The sequence below is a fragment of the Sapajus apella genome, unplaced genomic scaffold (assembly GCF_009761245.1).
Source record: "Sapajus apella isolate SASKATOON/1434 unplaced genomic scaffold, GSC_monkey_1.0 scaffold39, whole genome shotgun sequence".
Taxonomy (NCBI): Eukaryota; Metazoa; Chordata; class Mammalia; order Primates; family Cebidae; genus Sapajus; species Sapajus apella.
The window spans coordinates 2,057,198-2,078,094 of NW_022436979.1; the positions used below are offsets into that span (position 1 = coordinate 2,057,198).

Sequence of the window (20,897 nt, forward strand, 5' to 3'; positions counted from 1 at the left end):
TTTCATTGAAATAGATTTTATTTAAATATGAACCACGAACAACCTACAACAAGCCTGTTTTTATCATGATTTGAAAGACCAAGGAAAATGTAGCATAACCATCCTTATTTGGGGAATTTTTGAGGCTCCTGTACAATTACAATAAATCTAAAGTGATTATCTAAATCAGGCTTTAAAAATAAGTAAAGATATAAAACAGCAAAATGCAGCCAGATATATGCTTGCCTGGATTAGGTATATAAGAGATTTGGATGTAAAAATTGTGTGTGTGTGTGTGTGTTTGACTTCCAGCTATTTTTTTGAGACAGTACTTAAACAACTGCTTGCCCAAGCTATACAAGAAAGATCATTTCTCTCTGTTTTTATCTTCACCTTTTAACAGCAGCCTCAATTACTTTAGGCAGTTAATACATGCTTTGTGCCATCAGTAGAGCATGATCTCTCCTGTCTCTCAAGGTTCAGAAAGTTAGGAGTGACAAAGGAAAAATATTCACTGAGATCAGACTTGGGGGCTAACCTAAACTGATGCCACAGTCTAACCAAGGCTGAAAGCAGAGGCAGGATGGGTGAGTGTAACCTGGAACCAAAAGGAAGAAAATAATCATCCCGAAAACACATGAAAGTATAAAATTTACTAGTAAAGCAAACACACAAATAAGGAAGAGAAAGGAGTCAAACAGTATCACCACCAAAAAACACCAAATCACAAGAATAAACAGAGAGAAAAAAAAAAGAAGCAAAGAATATACAAAACAACTGGTAAACAACATTATAACAGGAACAAAACCTCATATATCAGTAATAATCTTGAATATAAACACCTTAAATTCTCCACTTAAAAGATATACACTGGCTGAAAGGATAAAACAGATTCAACTAATATGCTGCCCACCAGAAAAACACTTCACCTGTAAAGACACATACAGACTGAAAATAAAGCCATGGAAAAGAGATTTCAAGCAAACAGAAATGCAAAGCAAGCAGGAGTAGCTATATTTATATTACATAAAATAGACTTTATGTCAAAAAGTAAAAATAAGACTACATAGGTCATTACATAATGATAAAGCCATCAATCCAATAAAAGGAAATAACAATTCTAAATATATATGTACCCAACATTAGAGCACCCACATTCAGAGAGTAAATACTACCATATCTAAACACAGAGATAAACTCCAATACAGTAATGTTGCAAGAATTCAACACCCCATCCTTAGCTTTAGGCAGATCATTTAGAAATAAAATCAACAAAGAAACATTGGATTTCAACTGCAGTTTAGGGCTGGGCATGGTAGCCCATGCCTGTAGTCTCAAGCTACTTGTGAGGCTAAAGTAGGAGGATTGCTTGAGCCCAAGAGATTGAGGCTGCAATGAACTGTAGTCACACCACTGCAGTCCAGCCTGGGCAACAGAGTGAGACCCTGTCTCAAAAAATAAATGAATAAGTAAATTGCCCTTTATACCAAATGGACCTAACACGTATTCATAGAACATTTCCTATAACAACTACAGAAGACACATTCTTCTAATCAGCACATGCAACATTCTCCAGGAAGGATTGTATGTTAGACCATAAAACAAGTCGCAGTAATTTTTTTAAAAATTAAAATCATATCAAGCATCTTTTCAAGATACAATGAAATAAAACTAAAAATAAATAAGAAGAAGTTTGGTGTGTATACGCATAGGTGGAAACCAAATAACATGCTTCTAAGTGAACATCAAATCAGTAAAAACAGTTAAGAAAGAAATCAGAAAATTTCTTGGACAAATGAAAATGGAAACACAACATACCAAAACCTGTGTGATACAGCAAAAGCAGTGCTAAGAAGGAAGCTTACAACAATAAATAATTGCATAAAGACATCTTTCAAATAAAATCTGACAATGTACCTCAAGAAACTAGAAGAGCAAAAACAAACAAATACCCAAATTAGCAGAAGAAAAGAAAAATAAAGATTAGAGCAGAACTAAATTGAGACTGAAAAAAATCAATACAAAGGATCACCAAAATGAAAAAATGGTTCTTCTAAAAAAGAATCAAAATTGATAAACTCTTGGCTACGCTAATCAAGAAGAGATACAAATAAATAAAAACAGAAATGAAAATGGAGGTATTAAAGCTGATATCACAGAAATATAGAAGATGATCAAAGACTATTATGAATGCTAATAACCTGTAAAATCTAGAAGAGATGGATAAATTTCTGCAAACATAAAACCTATCAAGATTGAATTAGAAAGAAACAGAAAACAAGAAACTACCAATAATAAATAGTAAAATAGGATTAGTAATAAAATGTGTCCCAAAAAAGAAAAGACCAGGACCAAATAGATTATCTGTTGAATTCTATCAAATGTATAATGAAGAGCTTATATCAATCTTCCACAAACTATTCCAAAAGATTGAAGAGGAGAGAATTCACCTTAATTCATTCAACAAGGCTAGCATTACCAAATGCTGATACCAAAACCAGACAAGGAAAACGACAGGCCAATACATAAAATGAACATAAATGCAAAAATCCTAAACAAAATACTGTCAAACCAAATCCAACAGCACATCGAAAGGATAATACATCACAAACAAGTGGGACTTATTCCAGGGATACTATGATAGTTTGACATGTGCAGATGAATAAATATAATGATAAATCACATCAATAGAATGAAGGACAAAAAACAATAGCAAAAACTTGGAACCAACCCAAATGCTCATCAAAGATAGACTGGATAAAGAAAATGTGGCACATATACACCATGGAATACTATGCAACCATAAAAAAGATGCATCCATGTAAGCTGGAAACCATCATTCTCAGCAAACTGACACAAGAATAGAAAACCAAACACTGCATGTTCCCACTCATCAGTGGGTGTTGAACAATGAGAACACATGGACAAAGGGAGGGGAACACCGCATACCAGGGCCTGTTGTGGGCCTGGGGGAGTAGGGGAGGGATAGCAGGGATTGGGGGGAAGATGAGGGGATGGATGCCACAAACCACCATGGCACATGTATACCTATGTAACAAACTTTCATGTTTTGCACAAGTACCCCAGAATTTAAAGTAAAATAATAATTAAAAAAGAGATCATAGATGACACAAGCAGATGGAAAAACATTCTATGCTCATGTATTAGAAGAATCTATGTTGAAATGGCCATGCTGCCTAAAGCAATCTACAGATTCATTTTCAATGGCATTTTTTACAGAATGAGAAAAAAAACTATTCTAATATTCACATGGAACCAAAAATAAAAGCCTAGAAATCCTAAGTAAAAACAACAAAGCCAGAGGCATCACATTACTCAAATTCAAACTATACTATAAGGCTACAGGAACCAAATCCTGGTAAAAAAAATTTTGAAAAAGACACATATACCAATGAAACATGATAAAGAATCCAGAAATAAAGCCACACCTATAACTGTTCAATCATCAACAAAATTGACAAAAATAGACTGTAGGGAAAGGATTCCCTAATTAATAAATAATACTGGGATAGCTAGCTAGCCATATGCAGAATAATGAAACTGGACCCTTACCTTTCACCATATACAGAAAGTAACTCAACAGGGATTAAAGATTTTAGTGTAAGACCTCATAAGGCTCATAGAAGAAAACTTAGGAAACACCTATTCTGAACATCAGACTCAGGAGATAATTTATGACATAATTCTGAAAACTAATTGAAACCAAAACAAAAATTGACAAGTAGAACCTAAACCAAAGAGGTTCTGAACAGCAGAAGGAACTATCAGTGGATATACAGCCATAAAAAATGATGAGTTCATGTCCTTTGTGGGGAAATGCATGAATCTGGAAACCATCATTCTCAGCAAACTGACACAAGGACAGAAAATCAAACACCGCATGTGCTCACTCATAGATGGGTGTTGAACAATGAGAACACATGGACACAGGGAGGGGAGCATCACACACTGGGATCCATTTTAGGGGGCTGGGGGGGACAGTGGTGGTGGGGAGATTGGGGAGAGATAACATGGGGAGAGATGCCAGGTACAGGTGATGGGGTGATGGAGGCAGCAAACCACTTTGCCATGTATGTACCTATGGAACAATCATGAATAATCTGCACATGTACCCCAGAACCTAAAGTACAATTTAAAAAAAAAAAGAAAGAAAGAAAAGAAACTATCAGTAGAGGAAATGGACAAGTCACAGAATGGCAGAAGATATTCTCAAACTATGAATCCAACAAAAGTCTTATATCAAGAACTCATTAGGAACTTAATTGAACAAGCTAAAAACAAATAAACCTATAAAAATGGGCAAAAGGCACAAACAAACGTTTCTCAAAGGAAGACATACAAGTGGCCAACAAATTTCCCAAATAAAGTTCCATATTTTTTTAATCATCTGAGAAATGCAAATCAAAACCACGGTGAAGTACCATGTCACATCAGTCAGAATGGCTATTATGAAAAGTCAAATAATACCAGATACTGGTGAGGCTAAAGAGAAAAGGGAACGCTTATACACTGCTTATGGGATTGTAAATTAGTTCAGCCACTGTGCAAAGCAGTTTGTGGCACATATACACCATGGAATACTTTGCAGCCATAAAAAAGGATGAGTTCATGTCCTTTGCGGTTCATGTCCTTTTTTAGTTTCTCAAGGAACTAAAAGCAGAGCTGCTATTCAACCTAGCAATCTCATTACTGAGTATATATTCACAGAAAAACAAATTGTTTTACCAGAAAGACACATGCACTCACATGTTCATTGCAGCTCTGTTCACAATAGCAAAGACATAGCATCAATCCCAGCACATATGAACAGTGGATTGAATAAAGATTATATTGTGCATACACACTATGAAATGCTATGCATCAATAGGAAACAACAAAATCATCTTATTTGCAGCAAGATATGAATTAACAGAAGAACAGAAAATCAAATTCCACATATTCTCACTTATCAAAGAGAGCTAAACAACGAGTATACATGGATATAAAGATGAAAACACTAGAAACTAGGGACTACTCGATGTGGAAGGTAGGAGGAAGGGAAGGGTTGAACAACTAGCCATTGAGTACTATGCTCAATACCTGAGTGATGGGATTATCTGTACCCCAAACTTCAGCATTACACAATACACTCAAGTAACAAACCTGCATATGTACCTCCTAAATCTAAAATAAAATTTGAAGAAAATAAGTAAATACAATTTTAAAGAAAGAAAACAGAAACGGTTGAACTTAATTCTAATAATCTTTTATATAAAACTCAATATATCAAGATATCATTTCAACATATAATGAATAAAAATATTAAAGAACTACAAAAAAACTGTTACAAAGAAAGCATTATGTATTGAGAAAAGAGTTAATTTGTCTAGAAGTTATCACAACTATAAACATATAGGTCCCAAATAACAGAGCCCCCAAATATATAAGGCAAATACTGACAGAACTAAAGGAAAAAAATAAAATTGACCATTCAAAAATATTAATTGAAGACTTCAATATCTCACCTCCAATAATGGATAGAATATCTAGATAGAAGATCAAGATCAACAAGGGATAAATAACTAGATTTAAGAGACTAATTTAGAAGACTTCACCCAACAACAGCAGAATACATATTCTTCTCAGGTCTATATCAAATATTCTCAATAATAGACCATAATTTAGGCCACAAAATAGTTTTAATATATTTAAAAATAGTTAAATCTTATGAAATATCTTCTCAGACCACAATGCAATAAATCCGGAAATCAATATTCAAAGAACAATTGGAAAACTGACAAATATAAGAAGACTAAATACCACAGAAATAATGGGTAAAATAAAAAATCAGAAGGGAAATTAGAAACAAATGAAAATTAAAGCATTACATACCAAAACTTATGATATGCTAAGAAAGCAGTATTCAGAAGGAAATTTATACCAATTAATGCCAACATAGAGAAGAATAAAAGGTCTAAAATAAAAAACCTAACTTTTTACCTTAAAGAACTAGAAAAAGTAAAGTGAACTAAAAACTAAGCCAGTAGAAGAAAGGAAATACAAAGTTTTATAGTATGAAATATAAAATACAAAATAAAACACAATAGAAACTGTCAAGCAGTAGAAAGTATCTGTTGGATCTTGGATCAACAAAATTGACAAACCTTTAGGCAGACTGTACAAAAAAAGAGAGAGGATATGAATAACTAAATTCAGAGATCAATGAAAAAAGTATTATCGATTTTATCAAAATAAAAAGGATTATAAAAGAATACTATAAACAATTGCTTACCAAAGAAAAATTATATAATCTGGATGAAATGAACACCCTAGAACCACACAAATTACCAAAACCTATTCCACAGAAATGGGAAATCTAACGAAACCTATATGTAAACAAAAATAATAAAAAGATTGAATATGTAATAATAAACAAAAAGATTGAATCAATTATTAAAAACCAGCTGACTTCATTGTTGAATTCTACTCTATCAAAAATCAAAAGAGAAAGAGTACTTCCAAACTCATTCTGAGGCTAATATTGCCCTGATATCAAAGCCAGACTAAGACATCACAAGAAAACTATAGAACAATAATGTTTATGAATATAGGTGCAAAAAGCCCTCAACAGAATACCAGCAAACTGAGTGCAATAGCATATTAAAAAGATTATACATGGCCAGGCGCAGTGAGTGGCTTATGCCTGTAACCCCAGCACTTTGGGAGGCTGAGGTGGGCAGATAACAAGGTCAGGAGATCAAGACCATCCTGGCCAACATGGTAAAACCCCGTCTCCACTAAAATATAAAAAATTAGCCACGTGTGGTTGCAAGCATCTGTAGTCTCAGCTACTCAGGAGGCTGAAGCAGAAGAATGTCTTGAACCCATGAGCCAAAGATTGCAGTGAGCCGAGATTGTGCCACTGCATTCCAGCCTGGGTGACAGAGCAAGACTCCATCTCAAAAAATAAATAAATAAATAAATAAAAATAAAAATAAAAAAGATTCATTTAGATTACATATATTGTTTGTCTTATAAAGTGTATAGCACTGTATAGAGAAACACACATACTGTAATAGGCTGAATTGTGTCCTTGTAAATTTATATTTGAAGTATTATCCCCCACTGTCCCAAAATGTGATCATATTTCAAGATTGGGTCTTTAAGGGTAATTAAGTTAAAATAAGGTCATTGAAGTGGGTCTTTACCCAATATGACTATTGTTCTTATAAGAAGAAGACATTTGGCAGACACTTGGACATAAGATGAAAAATGATGTGGAGATATAGGGAGATGTTTGTCTATAAGCCAAGAGAGAGATCTAGAACAGATCCTTCTCTTATGACTTCCCCAAACACCAGCCCTGCTAACACCTTGATCTCAGACTTCTACCTTCCAAAATTGTTAAAAAATAAATAAATTTATGTTGTTGCAACAGCCTACCCTATGGTACCTTGTTACAGAAGCCTTAGCAAACTAATATATACACACAAATATATCACCTTTTCTTTGCTTTTAGGTGATTATCTACAAGTGTACAATCGGCATAAGTATAGTCTGAAGAAACTTCATGATACTTTTTAAGGTTTCTCTCTATTTCCTTTATTTCACCTTGCCATAAAAGTATTATTTTAATTCTAGTATTTGAATATGAATTTAAATGTCTGAAGTTAAAAAAGGAAGACAATCAGTAAATATATTGATTAGTGCTTCTTTATTTTTTGAGTTTGAGATTAGTTAGGTAATTTAAGCCCAAAACACAATTGCCCGTATTAGAGGATATTTATTAGGTCTTAATTACCTCAATTCTCTGCTTGTCAGCTTATAATTTAAGTATACTTTAAATGTATGCATGGACCCATACTTAACAGAAAATACAAAACATCCTAATGCCCATATGACTGCAGACCTTGTCATCAAGCTGTCTGTGGACTCCAGCAGCAGGACACTCCCCAGAATCAATGAGTCAGCCCACTAGTAAACTCTACTAGTTGGTCCATTCAGAATCTCAGTCTGAGCTGATTGGTGAAGGAATCTTCTCACCAAAGCCTGTACTTAAAAACTAGAAGAGGTGAATGTTTTTTCAAATGCACAGACACCAGTGTGAGTATACAAGAATCACAAAGAGTGAGAGAAATATGATATCATAAATAGAATTTTAAATTTTAAAAAGTTTCAGTGACAAGCCTTAGAAAAAATGGAAGTCTATGTATATCTGACAAATGATTCAAGTTAATCATCTTTAAGCTCAGTAAATGACAAGAGAGCACATGTAGAGAACTAAATGAAATCAGAAAATTAATACATGAACAAAATATGAGTTCAACCAAAAGACAGAAAACATAAAATAGAACTATGCAGAAATTCTAGAGCTGATAAATACAATAATTGTATTGAAAAATGGAATAGAGACCTTCAGCAGCAGTGTCAAGCAGAAGAAATAATGATCAAACTCATAGAAAGTTCATTTGAGTTGTCCTGTCAGAGGAACAAAAAGAAAGAATTTAAAATAGGGAAAAAATGCCCATGGGAGTTATGGAGTACCACCAAGTGAACCAATTAATACATTATGGGAACTTCAGAAGGAGAGGAGAAAGAAAAAGGAGCAAAAAGCTTACTTAAAGAAGAAGTAGATAACATACTCCCAAATCTGAAAAAGGAAATAGGAATCCATATTCAAGAAACTCAAAGGCCCCAATTGGATAGAATATAAAGTGATGTAGCAAGATATATAATAAATAAATGGCAAAAGTCAATAAAAACAGAATATTTTGAAAGCAGTAAGAGAAAAGCAACTCATCACATACAAGGACACCCCCCATAAGAATATTATAAGATTACTCAGCAGAAATCTTGAGGATTAGAAAAAAGTTGGATGATATATCCAAAGCACTGGGAAAAAAAACATACACACACACTGCAAATTCAAATTCTATATGTGGCAAAACTATCCTTTTGTAAAAGGATATAAGGCCTAGAAAAAACCTAGACATGAGGGAGTATTGCCAGGGGACATTGCAAGGAGTGTGTGTGTGTTTATTTACAAATATACATTTATTTATTTATTTATTTATTTATTTATTTATTGGCCCTGCATCTCAGCCACTCCAGCTCCAGCAGTGGCAAAAAAGGGCCAAGGTACAGCTTGGGCCATTGCTTCTGAGGGTGCAAGCCCCAAGCCTATATTTCAGAGGATGTATAGAAATGCCTAGATGTCTAGGCAGAAGCTTGCTGCAGAGGTGGAGCCTGTATGGAGAACCTCTACTACAGCAGTGCAGATGGGAAATGTGGGGTTGGAGCCCCACAGAGAGTCTTCACTGGGGCACTGACTAATGGTGCTGAGAAAAAAGGGCTACCATCTTCCAGATCCCAAAATGGTGGATCCAGCAACTTGTATCATGTGCCTGGAAAAGCTGCAGACACTCAACACCGGGCTGTGAAAGAAGCTGTAGGGGCTGTACCATGAAGGGCCACAGAGGCAGAGCTACACAAGGACTTGGGAGCCCATCTCTTACATCAGCGTGTCTTGAATGTGAGACATAAGAGTCAAAGGAGACTATTTTAGAGCTTTAAGATTTAATGACTGCCCTGTTAGGTTTCAAACAGGCCCTGTAGGCCCATCATAATGACCAATTTCTCCTTTTTGGAATGGAAGCATTTACCCAATGCCTCTAAACCCATTGTATCTTGGAAGCAACTAACTTGTTTTTTATTACAGGCTCATAGATAGAAGGAACTTGTTTGTCTCAGATAAGACTTTGGATTTGGACTGTCCGAGTTAATGCTGGAATGAATTAAGACTTTGTGGGATTATTGGGAAGGCATAATTATGTTTTGAAATGTGAGAACATGAGATTTGGAAGGAAACGGGGGCAGAATAATATGGTTTAGCTCTGTTTCCCCACCCAAATCTCATGTCAAATTGTAATTCTCAATGTTAAGAGAGGGACCTGGTGGGAGATGATTGGATCGGGGGCAGATTTCTCCCTTTCTTTTCTCATAATAGTGAGTGAGTTCTCACAAGATCTGATTGTTTAAAAGTGTGTAGCACTTCCCCCTTTGCCCTCTCTCTCTCCTGCCTTCAAGTGAAGATGTGCTTGCTCCCCTTCACCCTTCCATGGTGATATTAAGTTTTCTGAGGCCTCCTCAGCCATACCTCCTGTACAGCCTGAGTAAATTTGAATCTTGATCACTTTTTCTTAATAAATTACCCAGTCTCTGGTAGTTCTTTAGAGTAGTGTGAGAACAGAAAAATACATACATATTGTGTTACATATGCAAAAAAAAAAGAATATAAATTTAAAATCAATGACTAAAATAATGGGTAAATAAGGAAAGGAATATACTTGGAGCCCAAATTGAGATGTATTCTAAATCTCTTCCCTGAAATTCCCCTTATCTGGTACTGTGAGATAACCACAACTCCTTTATATCACGGGATATTTCCTTGCTTTTGTATTTCACTCTGCTACTTATCCACCAAACTATAAATATAAGTAATGATGGTGTTTTAGGAAGTTAATAATATACAATATATAATACCCTTTTTATTCTTACATGGCTTGAGTGAATTGGAAAATGACAGAGGTAATAGATGAATAGAAATAAAAATGTTAGCCTTGTGACTATAATAAATTTTCTATTGCTTCTATTAATAAGTTACTGTAAAATTAGTGGTAATATCACTGTTCTCAAAGTTAGACATCTAAAGTGGCTTTCACAGTGCTAGAATTAAGTGGCTGGCAGGACCGTGTTCCTTTCTGGAGGTTCTAATGGCAGGTCTTTCTTTGCTATACCGGGGAATGGCTGGATGGACAATGTAACTGAATAAGCCAAGGTGGAAAAATAATGGGGGCCATAGGAGTCACATGCCAGAAAGGAGCATGAATATGTGCTAATGGATGTATGCTAAAATTCTTACCTGTATGGTATATTTTTTAAAACTTCATATTTTCCAAATGCTTCAAAATCGCCACAAACAGACTTGAACACCCTGCCCAGGCATCCAGGTGCACTTGTTTTCCTCCCAACTGTCACCTACTGACATTCAAACATACCAATGAAATTCCTCATCTCTGATCCCTAATAAAAGCAACACATACTCCATCACACACACGTCAAGACCTTCTCCCAACAAAAGACATTTGCCCAGGGTTCCTCTCTCTCTCCATTCCTCACCTACTTAGTTGAGCCTGAATGGTGGCCATTCCTCTCCCTCTAGAACGTCTGAGGATAATAACTCTTTTCATTTCCTCTGCCTCCGCAAGTGTACTGTCTATAGCCATGTTAAATCGATTTTTTAAGACCCTACAAGAAAGACTCACTGCCCAATTTATAACCTGCTATCAATAAGCAAAAACCTAGCTCATCCTTCATTTTTTTCATGTCATATTGCTTATGTAATTGATCAACAACGTAAGTCCTACTTGAGTTTACACATTCTCTGCTTTTCTACTGTAGCTAATTTAATCCAAGGCACACACTTGTGTCATCATGACTATCATAGCAGCCTCCTTCCCTCCTTGCCTCCTCCAGTCTGTTTCTTACAAGGTAAAAGAACATCACTTGTACATGCAAATCATAGCATGTCTTGACATGTCTCGGCCAAAATGTTCCAGTGGATTCTTCAGATCTATAGCCTACAAGGCCCCCTCCTTCGATTCCACTCTGATCTCTTACCACTTTCCTTATTTACTTCCACAGTCACACTACACCTCTCAACGTATCTTAAACACAGTTTTACTCTCCCATCAGGGCCTTTGCACTGCCGGTTCTCTGCCTGAATTTTTAAAAAAATTTTTGAGACAGGGTGTCACTCTGTCACCCATGCTGGAGTGAAGTGGCACAATCATGGCTCACTGTAGCCTTGACATCCCAGGCTCCAGTGATCCTCCTACCTCAGCCTCCAGAGTAGCTGGGACCACAGGCATGTGCCACTACTCCTGACTATTTTTGCATTTTTGGTAGAGATGGGGTCTTGATGTGTTTCCAAGGCTAATTTTGAACTCCTGAGCTCAAGCAATCCACCTGTCTTAGCTTCCCTAAGTTCTGGGATTATAGGCATGAGCCACTGCACCTGGCCTCCCTAAAAATTTGTTTCTCCGAAACTTTGTGTGGCTTTTTTCCTCCCCTCTCCTAACAGTTTTTATATAATTGTCTGATCCTTATCCTTATCCTATTTTGTCAGTGACTCTAATATGACATAAAATTATGTTATATACTTATGTGCAAAAACTGCAATTGCTCTTGCACCAAACTAATATTTCAGCTTCAATTTTATTGACCTGCACACTCAACCTGCATAAAATCAGCCAGGGATGGGGTATGATTCTTTCTCAGAGAATTAAACATCTATGTAGAGTGTATCAAGAGAGCCAATCACTGCAATAAAAGAGCCTACATTTCCTGGTTTCTAGGATACTGTTCAACTGCATCAGCTATGATAAAGGCTTGTTGTTAACTTCAGAGTCACAAAGATGGGTAGTACAACCATAATTAGTCTATTTATTGCTGGGAAATGAAATTTTGTTTCATATTGGTGCACTCACATAAATACCTAAGAGCGAATACAGTTTTAATCAATTGTGTTGGTAAGACAAAACTTTCCTTCATATGCACTCAACCTAGTAAGGACTTCAACTGTTTGTGATATAAAAATGATAAAGTGGGTCTTTATTGCTCAGGAAGATACAAACAGGATCACAAATGGACATTGACAGGAACAGGGACTAGCTTTGAGTACGTTTTCTGGTTATGGAAGCCTTGCCCGCTTATATGAGATTCTTGCACTAGCAAAAATTCCTATAAAGATCAGCAGTTCAAGTTGAAGAGATAAAGCTTCCCTTGACCCAGTTACTGATTCATGCAAAAACTGTAGTATCAAACTTCCCCCAACATGTTCAGACCTTCCTTTCTTTAGATAAAAATCTCATTAATGAAAACTTCCATTCCCAGGCAAGATGGAGCAACCTTTTTTCTTCCAAGTTTTTTTCTTTCTTACAACTCAAAAACCCTGGACACAACACAAGAATAAGCATGGGAAGACTCTGAAATGTGAGAAGAAAGTGGGCTACCTAGGGACCTCAAGACAAAAACAACATGGCAATATGTTCCCTGGAGTTTCTTACTGACCCCACATATTCTGGCCACGGTGCTACAGAAGTCCACCAGCTAGAACTGCCAACTGGCACAGATATACATGGCTCTAAGAAAAGTCTATTTTCCCCCAGCCAGAGGACCTGAAAAAAGTGTGGTCTAACACAGAATGACTTTTTGGCAATATCCATTGCTATGCTTTGAATGTGTTGCCCCCAAAACTTAATTGGAAACTTAATCTCCAATGAAGCAGTGTTGGGAGGTGGGGCCTAATGGAAGGTGTTTAGGTCACGAGAGCTCCACCCTCATGAATGGATTAATGCCAATTATAAAAGGGCTGGAAGCTTTAAGTTCAATCTCTTACTCTCTCATGGGCTCTCTCTCTCACCCACATGATGCCTCCTGATATTTTATAATGCAGCAAATAGTTCTTCACCGTGATGTGTTCCCTTGATTTTGGACATCCCAGCTTCCAGAATCATGAGCCAAATAAGCTTGCATTATCTATAAATTACCCAGTCTGTGGTATTCTGTTACAGAAGTACAAAGTGAACTAAAACATCCATCCTACTCCTTCCAAACCCCAATAGAAAGAAACAGCAACTCTCCTCCACTGAAATTTCAGCATAGAAGAGTGAGAAGCTAATCCACTGCCCTGTGCCCCTGCCCCACAGAAGCAGACAGTGGCACTCTGGTTGACTTGCCTGTTGGTGTTGGTAGGGCTGAGCAGGGAGCTATTATTCCATCCCCTGCCTAAAAGAAGCAGGTGATCAGATTCCCTCACCAAGATAATGTAAGCAGGGTCCAGCTGCAAACTGAGCCTCTACCCTCACCTGGCAGCAATGAGTCTTGATAAAGAAATAAGAGGTCACACCACTAAGCTTTACCATCTCCTGGTGGTATTGGGGCCATCTGAGTCTCTCCCTGACTTGCCATCAGTGAGAATGAATGAGGTAGTGTAAAGTGGGGCTCATTGCTACTCTTCTTTTACCCTCCCTGACAATTCTCCATGCAGCCCTAAAGCAATCCATTTCTCCTCCCTTTCTTGCTTGCGGTTGTCCTCAAGAATAACTGTGGAATGTGCTGTGAATGCAACATCCTGAGATAAGGTGGAATTGGCTGGAATCATCCAGGCTCTGTTTTAGTCTTCCCCAGAATAGGCTGTCCTTTGAAATTATTTATCCCAGTGACTCCTGTTACTATGGGGTATAAAACCCAAACCAGGCTGCTTTCCAAGGTCCCTCAGCTGTCGTGCAAGTGGGGCCCCCACAGTTGAGACATCATCCTCCTTGCCAGCTTTCCTGAGCCTTGGGGCACTAGCTCGCAATGACTTGCAGCCTTCTGTTGTCCCTTGCTGCATATCTGTGAGTAATAAATCTGCCTCATGTAGTTTACTGTGTCTGAGTGTGTTCTTTCTCATCAGACTAAGACAAGTTGGCAAACCAGGGCTCAGTGAACCTGCTTCACAGTGTGTACAGGAGTTGGGATGGTCAGCAGTGGAATGCTGAGCTTCCACTCACAATCAACATCAATGAGGAAGAATGAGGTGGAGCAAAGAAGGACTAATCAGCTCTGCCTCCATACATAGTCCTGGTGAGAACAGGGCCAAGCTGGCTGCCGAGCTTCCATCCCCACCCTGAAACAATAAAGCAATGTGTACCATGCCTCTGCTTTCATCCTCCCAGGTTGTCAGCAAAGACCAGTAGGAAACTATGTGTACACCTCCACTAAAAGGCAACAAGGCCGGGGAATTCACTGCCTCACTTACACCAGAAACGTTTCAGAGGAATTATGGGGGAAGTTAAACTTCAACAACGCCACTATCTGCATGGAGGCAGTAGAAGCCTACACTCCCTTTGTCACAGTGATGTCAGCAAGACCTAGAAGGAAAATAATACCTGCCTGGCTCTCAAGCTGGTGAGGCTACATCTCACCAAGGAGATGTCCTGTTCAAAAAACATATTAAATATGATTCAGTGTTTCATCATGTAATATCAAAAATGCTCAAAATACAAAAAAATTACTCATTATACCAATAATCAGGGTAATCAGGGTAATCAAAACTTGAATAAGAAAAGACAATCAACTGATGCCAATATGAAGATGAATCTGATGTTAGAATTATTTGAAAAGAACTTTAAAAACATCTATCATTATACTGTTTCGACAAGCAAATGCATATTCCCTGGAAAATCCATTCCCAACAAATGGAAACATGGAAAATCTGTAAAAAGAAATCAAATAAAGAAGAACGAAGTGGAATATATGGAATGGAAAAATACAATACAATAGCAAAAACCATTCTTCAAAAATTGTTGCATGACTTGTATAGTAGAGGAAAGATGACATAGAACAAAATCAGTAAATCTGAGGATAGGTCAATAAAGTTTACCCCATCTGAATAACAGGGAGAAAGTAGACTGAAAAAATAAATAAACAGAGTTTTAGGAACTTTCAGGACAACACCAAAAAGCTAACATGTTATTGGAGACAAAGAAGAATAGGGAAAAAAGGGTGGGTCTGAAAAAGTGTTCAAATAATTAATGGCTAAAATGTCTCTACTAAAAGGTCCCAAATTTAGCAAAAGACAAACAACTTCAGATTGAAGATGCTAAGTGAACCCCCAGTAAGGCTGGAAAAAAGGTGATGCCAAGAAACATCTTAATTAATCTTCTGCAATCTGTCAGAAATGGATCTTTAAAGTAGACAGAGAAAAGCAACACATAACTAATAAAGAAATGCCAATTCAAATGACAGAGACTTTCCCACCTGAAGCCTTGAAAGCCAGAGGAAGTGGAACAACATTTTTTAGAGCTGAATTTTCAAAATAACTTCAATCATAAGTTTTATATCCATTGAAAAAATATATATGCATTTTTCCTTAAACCCAGGAAGGCTTTACTAAGCAGCACCTGTTTGGGTGGACTTCAACAAGCATCTCCAAAATAGAAACATTCCATTAGTAAATTGTTTTTTGTTTGTTTGTTGTTTTCTTGTTGTACTTTAAGTTCTAGGGTATATATGCAGATCTTGCAGGATTGTTGCATAGGTACACACATGCCGTAGTGGTTTGCTGTCTCCATCCCCCCGTCACCTACATCAGGCATTTCTCCCAGTATTATCCCTCCTTAACCTCCCTGCTCCCCACTGTCCCTCCCCTAATCCCCATCCCCCAACAGATCCCAGTGTGTGATGTTACCCTCCCTGTGCCCATGTGCTGTTGTTCAACATCTGCCTATGAGTGAGAACACGCAGTGTTTGGTTTTCTGTTCTTGTGTCAGTTTGTTGTGAATGATGGCTTTCAGAATCATCCATGTCCCTACAAAGGACATAAACTCATTGTATTTTATGGCTGCATAGTATTCCATGGTGTATAAGTGCCACATTTTCTTTGTCCAGTCTATCATTGATGGGCATTTTGGTTGGTTCCTGGTCTTTGCTATTATCAACAGTGCCACAATGAACATACATGTGCATGTGTCTTTATGAAAGAATGATTTTTAATCCTTTGGGTATATACCCAGTAATGGAATTGCTGGGTCAAATGGAATTTCTATTTCTAGATTCTTAAGAAATCGCCACACTGTCTTCCACAATGGTTGAATTCATTTACAATCCCACCAACAGTGTAAAAGTGTTCCTATCTCTCCACATCCTCTCCAGCATCTGTTGTCTCCAGATTTTTTAATGATCACCATTCTAAATGTATTGAGATTGTATCTCAATGTGGTTTCGATTTGCATTTCTCTAATGACCAGTGATGATGAGCATTTTTTTCATGTTTCTTGGCCTCATGTATGTCTTCTTTTGTAAAGTGTCTGTTCATATCCTTCACCCACTTTTGAATGGGTTTGCTTGTTGTTTTTCTCTGGTAAATCTGCTTTAGTTATTTGCAGATTTTGGATATTAGCTGTTTGTCAGATGGGTAGGTTGCAAAAATTTTTTTTCCATTCTGTTGGTTGCTGGTTCACTCTGATTGTTTTCTTTTGCTGTGCAGAAACTCTGAGGTTTAATTAGGTCCCATTTGTCTATTTTGGCTTTTGTTGCCATTGGCCATTGCTTTTGGTGTTTTACTCATGAAGTCCTTGCCTATGCCTATGTCCTAAATGGTATTGCCTAGGTTTTCTTCTAGGGTTTTTATGGTGTTTGGTCTCTTGTTTAAATCTTTGAGGAATAAAAAGGAAATAAAAACATTGTCCTATGAAGAAAAAATGAAGAGAATTTATCATAAGCATATCTATTCTTTTTTTTTTCTTTTCTTTTTTTTTTTTTTTTTTTGTAAACAAAGCAAAAGTTTTATTGGGGAAGTACAAGTACACTCCAGGAGAGGAGTGGGCTGACCCTGCTGGAAACACCCCCATGACATTCTGCATTGTGATCTTCTGTTGCCTCAGTTATTTACCCAGTTCTCACCAAAGTTTGGAGGATCTTCCCTTACTGTGCTTAATACACATGCATGGGAATCAGTGATCAATACGAATCCTAGTGGTGGCACTGCTTATTATTGCCACCCCAGGAAGGTTGAGCAGTCAATTTTGTACCCATTGTGCCTGCTCAGCTCTCAGGAATTCCCTTTTTGCCCTTTTCCTTCCTTTTCAGGATCTAGTTAACAATATTCTGACAGTTCAACCATGGAGTGAGTACCGGGTATCCTAAGACTGGTTCCGGGGGATCCTTTCCAACATGGATACCTCCCCTCGTACCTGCTCATATCTGACTGTCTACTTTTATATTTCTACCTCAAGGAGTTGGGACCCAGAAATCTTTTGGTAGATGGGGCAGAGGTCATTCTCTGTATCTACTTCCTGCTGAAAGGTGCCACTGAGGGTCTTTCGATGATTGTTGTTTTCTCTTGGAAGGTCTGACCCATGCTGTCCAGATGAGACATCTAGGGACTTGATTATCCTTTGACAAGTAGTTCTCCATTCTGTCCTTTGACAAGAAGTTCTCCATTCTGCTATTTGAAGACAATGAGCTTGAGGTAGAAATCCTTAAGTCTTCTCTTGGATTCCACATTCTGTTGAGACCCAAACTCTCATTAAACTTTCCATTGCAAGGTGATTCTAGGTCTGGCATCATAGTATATGTGGCTAATAAAGAAATGATCTGCTCCTTCACTAGAAGTTTGGTACTAAAATTTGCTAGAATTTCCTTCTGTGAAGATTGCAAAAGACAAATGTTGGGTGTTTATGCCCTGAATGCTGTTTACACAGAGCTCCACCTTTCTGTGAGCAGCATCTCTGAGTTCTGTCTTGCTTGGAGGTCCATTTGCTCTGAGCTCAAGCTTGCTAGGAGCTCCAAACACTCTGAGCTCCATCTTGCTCTGAGCACCATCTTACTCTAAGCAACATCTTTTCCAGGCTCCATCTGTTACTAGCTCCAGCTTGCTTGGAGCTCATTACTCTGAGCCTCATCTTGCTCTGAGCCTCATCTTGCTCTGAGCATGATCTACTTCGAGCTCCAATGGCTCAGAACAATGTTTGGAGTGCCAATCACTCTGAGCTCAAGCTTTCTGTGAGCATCATCTTCTCTGATCTCCATCTTACACCAAGTGACATCTGCTGCAATAGACGTCCTTCTTGCTCCAAGCTCTGTCTACTCCAAACTCCTTCTTGCTCAGAGATTCATCTGCTCCAAGCTCCAGCTTACTTGGAGCTCCAATCACTCCAAGCACTATCTTGCTCTGAGCACCATCTGTGTAGACATTTAGCTTACTTGGAGCGCCATCTAATCAGAGATCCATCTACTCCAAGCTCCATCTTGCTTGGAGTTCCAATCACTCTGAGCTCCATCTTGCTGGGAGCTCCAATCACTTCAGGCTCCACTTTGCTCTGAGCACCATCTGGTCGGAGCTCATCTTACTCTGAGATCCAATTGTTCAGAGCAATGTTCAGAGTGCCAATCACTCCAAGCTCCCTCTTGCTCTGAGCACCATCTTCTCAGAGCTCCATCTTATACCAGCAATATCTGCTACAAGTTCCATCTTGCTTGGAGCTCCTTCTTGCTCAGATGTCTATCTTGGAGGTCTATCCGACCCGAGCTCCATTTGGTTTGGAACTCCAATCATTTCATGCTGCACCTTGCTCTGAGCACCACCTGCTTGGAGCTCCATTTGCTGCAAGCTCCATCTTGCTCTGAGCACCCTCTGCTCAGAGCTCCATTTTGCTCTGAGCACCATCTGCTTGAAGCTCCATTTGCTCCAAGTTCCATCTTGCTCTGAGCACCCTCTGCTCAGAGCTCCAACTTCTCCTAGCTCCATCTTGCTGAGGTCTCCAATCGCTTCCAGCTCCATTCTACTCTGAGCTCCATCTGCTCAAAGCGCCATCTTACTGTGAGCAGCATGTTCTCTGAGCTCCCTCTTGCTCTGAGCACCATTTGCTCTGAGCTCCATCTGAAACCAAGCAACATTTACTCCAAGCTCCATCTTGCTTAGAGCTCCTTCTTGCTCAGAGCTTTATCTGCTTCAAGCTCCATCTTGCTCAGAAATTCATCTGCTCCAAGCTCCATTGTGCTAAGAGCACCAATCACTTCCAACTTCGTTTTGCCCTGAGCACCATCTGCTCAAGCTCCATCTTACTATGAGCAACATGTTTTCTGACCTAAATGTTGCTCAGAGCTGCATTTGTCCCAAGCCCCATTGTTCTCAAAGCTCCAATCACTAAGAGCTCCATCTTGTTCTGAGCACCGTCTGTTCAGAGCTCCAATCTCTCAAAGCAATGTTTATGTTTCAATCACTCTGAGCTCCATCTTCCTCTGAGCTCCATCTTAACCAAGCAACATCTGCTCCAAGTTCCATTTTGCTCTTGGCTCCTTTTTGTTCAGAGCTCTATGTGCTCTGAAGTCCATCTTCTCTGAGCTCCATCTTACTTGTACCTGTAATCACTCTGAGCTCCATCTTGCTTCGAGCTCCGTCTTACACCAAGCAACATCTGCTTGAAGCTCCATCTCACTTGGAGGTACTTCATCTTGCTCAGAGCTCCAGTCACTCTGAGCTCTATCTTGCTCTAAGTACCATCAGCACAGAGCATTATCTTTCTCGGAGTTCTGATCAATCTTAGGTCCATCTTACTCTGAGCACCATCTGCTTAGAGCTCCAGCTTGCTCTGAGTACCATCTGCTTGGAACTACATCTTGCTGGGAGCAACGTCTGCTAGCTCCTTCTGTTCCGAGCTCCAACCACTCTGAGCTCCATCTCGCTCTGAGCACTAAGGCACACCTATTCTTAATGAGTGGGTAAAGGAAGTTCTCTCAACAGAAAGAAAATGAATACAAAAGAGAGCGTGGGACTTCATAAAGGAAAGAAGAAAACCAAAAGAGAAAAGAAATAGGGTTAAATATAATAGAATATTCTTCCCATGAACTTTTTAAATCATATTTGATAGGTGAAGCAGAATTTTTAACATTATCTAATGTGGTGCTCAATGTATATGGAGGAAATTTTTAAGAAAATTATTATTTAAATGTGTGGAGGGTAAAAAAAATAATAATAAGGTGATACAAACTTTGATACCAGTATACTGTGTTAAGTTACATGTGCATTGGTACAATTTCCACGTGTTCCCAAATTTCATATTTTGGAAACTTAGTTCCCAGATTCATATGTTGATGATATTTGGAGATAGGGCCTTTGGGAGATACTCATGATCAGTTTAAAATATCTGAGTGAGATGCCTATGGTGGGACTGGTGACCATAAGAAGATAAAAAGATAGTTCCAGCACTTTGAGAGGCCAAGGAGGGTGGATACCTGAGGTCAAGGGTTCAAGTCTGGCCAACATGGCAAAATCCTGTCTCTACTAAAAATACAAAAATTAGCCAGATGCA

The 20,897-nt window shown here is 38.2% G+C and overlaps 1 long non-coding RNA gene across 1 annotated transcript; it reads right to left on the minus strand.

The window, feature by feature from the left end:
* Positions 1 to 17,333: 17,333 nt before the first annotated feature.
* Positions 17,334 to 20,833, minus strand: LOC116565148. Its single transcript, XR_004275279.1, has 2 exons — positions 19,992 to 20,833; positions 17,334 to 19,940 (listed from the first exon to the last, which is right to left on the minus strand). It is a non-coding gene; the product is annotated as an uncharacterized LOC116565148 (long non-coding RNA).
* Between the last annotated feature and the right edge of the window lie 64 nt (positions 20,834 to 20,897).